Genomic DNA, 3,658 nt, shown 5'->3' with positions numbered 1-3,658 from the left:
CCCCCCCCCCGAGCTTTGCTCCAGGAGCAAGACCGGCACCGCCGTTTTCATTAGCTCGGATCTGACAAGAACAGCCACCCCCGCCCCTCGCCCCCCAGATGCAGAAGGGATTTCTAGCGAGGTCGTCGTTAAAACCAGCCAGAGACGGATTCATTTACCAGCTTTCAAACCATTTTGCGAGTCTCCCTCAGAGCAGCGCTGGACTCGCTCAGCTTTCTGGTCCAAGAAAGCTTTCAGCGGATTTGCCTTCCTTATTCCTTTTATTACCTTGCTTTAATCCTTTCCTCGTCGTTTCTCTCTCCCCTCCCAAACTCCCCCCCCACCCCCAACAGCCCCCTCTCTCTCCCTTGTCCACGACTTAATAAAAAGCAAACCAACTCGGGGCATGAGAATCGTTCTAAAAACCACTTCAGGGAGGTCAAGGGAGCCGAGGCGCTGCCGGTACCCGCAGCTTGGCGAGCAGTAGCCCTGCGGCGGATCCGCTCGCCAAACTGCGGGTACCGGCAGCGCCCGGGCTCCCTCATCCCCGGCTCCGCCGCAGCGGAATCACAGCCGCGCTCAAGGAGGAGAGTATTTGGGGATGTGAGGGTGTTAAATACGGGGTTTTCAGCCCGTTACTTCCCCAGCGATTAATTTTGACGAACGAAGCAGCAGCCTGAAAGAAACGATGTGAGAGGGCAGTCCTCGATGCTGCGGCGTTATACGCGGCCTCGGGGTTTCTGTTCGGCAAAGTTAAAGAACGGCAAGAATAAAAATTAAAGGGAGGGATGCCGGGACCGGGCAGATGATTTTTTAAAATACATATATGTAATTTTTTTTTTTAAAAGCGCTGCGGTGCAGGGGCTCGCAGAGGCACTCCGGCTTGGCCGAGCCGAAGAAGGGCTGCCCCGGGTCTGCCTCGGTCGGAGCGCTCTGCCAGCCCCTCCTTGCATTAAAACTGTAACGAAAAGTCCATTAGTTCCCAATCAGGGCTAATCCGCAGCCCGCGGAAAGGACCGCAATAAACCCCTCTCTCTAATGGCCAATTTGTGTCCCTGGAAGCGGGAGGTTAATTCGGGAATCGTTACCGGGGGAAAGGGTGCTCGCAAATACCTGGCGATCTGGCCGGGGGTGGGTGTGGGGGCAATAACCGGGAAAACTTTTTTCTTGACGGTTTTCGTTTGGCTGGCTTGGGTTTTGCGTGAAGTCCTCTCAGCGAGTTTGACGGGGGATTCCCCCAGCCCCCGTTAGCTGGGAGCGAAGCCTTGCGAACACAAAAAAGCAAACGGGGAGCCTGCAGCCGCCCTTCCCGGTAAACGAGGCGATTGGGGCTGCGGTGTGGCCGGGGGGGGCCGGGTCCGGCCGACGGGTCCGGCCGTGGGGCTCTGCCCTCCCGGTGTCGTCCCCCCCCCCCAACCCCGCACCTCCACCGGGAGAGCTGCCGGCTGCGGGGCGAGGGGAGCATCCCCGCCTGCGGGAAGGGTGGATCGGCAAGAGCAGGGGCAGAAAGGGACACGCACCGCTTGAAACCCGATCTCACCCTTTTTTTTTTCCCTCCGAGTGACCCCAAACCTGCCCTGTCTCGGCACCAAATGCATCCAAAAAGGGAAGGGCGAAAGAGCGGCCGAAAAGTCTGCGCTCCGCAGCAACCGGTTGCCAATTCCGTATGTATATGTGCTTTATGGCGAGACCGTTTTCAGGCTGGGTTTGGAAGGGGTCACTCCCGAGGGTCCCTTCCCAGCCAGGGCTGCGGGAACCCAGGTGAGAGCTAACGGGTCCCGCGTTTAGAGGCGGCAGCTCCCACCGGGCGAGTCAGTGAATCGGGGGGAATCGCCCGGCTCTCCAGCTCCGGGCCATCCAGGTGTCCCCTCCCGGCGACACCCCAGGGAGAAAGGGAGCAGCCCAGGGTAGCCCTGCCTGGCTTGTTTTCGAGGAGCCGTGTCCTTTCCACTGGGACAAGGAGCGGGCATCGCTCGCGGGTTGAGGACCCGGTGCGAGGCGCAGGAGAGAGCGGGCGGATGCTGCAAGATCTCGATCTCTGTAAGAAAAAAAAAAAAAAAAAAAAAAAGTCTTTATTCCCGTGCAATTTAAAGATTCGGGCTTGTGTCACTTCCCGGGAAAAGGCAGAGGTGCCCGCTGGTCCCCGCACACCGGGAGCGGCAGCGAGTGGTTGCGGGTAACGGGCAACCAGGAGCGGGCGGCGGGGGTGAGCCCGGGTCTCGCAGGGGGCCGAGGGGGGAGGAGGCAGGAATGTTCTTCTCCCCTTTTCCCAGCCACCTCCGTGTCGTCGTCCCGTCCCCCGCCTCGCCCCCCAAAACCTCCACCGTCCTCCCGGGGCTCCGACCGGCTGCGGGGTGGCTGGAGGGAGGCACGGTGGGATTTTTTTGGGGTGTCGGGTCCAGTACCCTAGGTCCGCCCTGCGGGCGGTGGGAGAGTAAATAACCTCGGTTGAGGGAGTGGGGTCATTTCACTGGGGAGGGGGGGGGAAGAGAGAGGGGAATCTTTCACACCGTTCCCTCCCGGCTCTTTGGCAGAGCCCTGCTCCTGGAAATTGCCTCCAGGTTGTTTCCCCCTTGCTTTGTGCGGTCACTTCAGAGCTGCGGGCTCCTTTTGTCCCGGACCGAGATTTGAAGGCGACCTATTTATAAACACCACTGCTAGGGGGGAGCAGAGGGGGGAAAAAAAAGCGTTCGTGCTAATCTCCCCGAACGTTTTGGGCTTGGGTTTTGGTAGGGTGGGGTTTGGTTTTGTTTTGTGGGTTTTTTTTTTCCAGCGGGACGAAGGTTGCATCTTTATTTCGGGAGTCCCGCCGGTACCTGCCCCCTCGCCCGGGCCTGAGCTGCGCCGGGGCGGACGGGGGCTTCGCTCTCCTGCCCTCGGCGTCTTCCCTCGGGGATAAATACCTATGCACTACATATGTATCGTCGATTGTTATTAAAACACGTTCCTCGTGTCACGAAGGGGCTTGCGGAGAACTGGAGCTGACCCGTTCCTCTGCTTCCCGGGGAGAGCGAAGGAGGAGGCTCCGAGTCGGGCCAGGCTGGCCGGGTTTGTGGGGGCAAAACCTCTTCTCCCCACGTCCTCCGAGGCGTCTCTCGTCCCCCACTTCAAGCAAGACATCAAAGTCTGCTCCCGGGCTCCGCTTCCCGCAGGCTCTCGCCCCGCAGCCCCGCTCTCCGCAGCCCGGCCCTCCCCGGGGTTTGTTCCATACGGATCCATAGGTGCGTGTCCCTACAGCTCTGGGTTTTCTGCACCAAAAGCGGGCACCTGCTTTGGTGCCTCGGCCCCCGGGCTGCCCTCCGCTCCCGGGGTCCCCTCGGCACGGCGTGTGCTCAGACCCCCGGTGCCCGCTCGGGGAGGAGGGGGCGAGGCGGGGGCCCCTCGGCCCACGGGGCACCGGTGGGGGGCGGGGGGGCAGAGCTGCCACGGTGGGGCTCTGCGGACCGCTCCGGGCCGCAGGGGCTCCCTTCAAGCTTTTTCTTTATTTTTATTATTTTTTTTTAATTAGAAAAAAAAAATCAATTTTGTTTTCTTTTCCAGCAAGCGCCGCGCTCGCTTCAAGCTGCAGGCGGCATTTATTCACCCGCTTCTGCATGCAGCTCCCCCCACCCCGAGGCCCTGCGCTGGTACCCGGGGGCCCCCCCCCCCAAAAAAACCAACCCCATGGAAAATCACTGCT

This window comes from Haliaeetus leucocephalus, unplaced genomic scaffold, assembly GCF_000737465.1.
Source record: "Haliaeetus leucocephalus isolate CR32 unplaced genomic scaffold, Haliaeetus_leucocephalus-4.0 Scaffold696, whole genome shotgun sequence".
Classification (NCBI taxonomy): Eukaryota; Metazoa; Chordata; class Aves; order Accipitriformes; family Accipitridae; genus Haliaeetus; species Haliaeetus leucocephalus.
Note: the sequence above shows the minus strand (reverse complement) of the source record.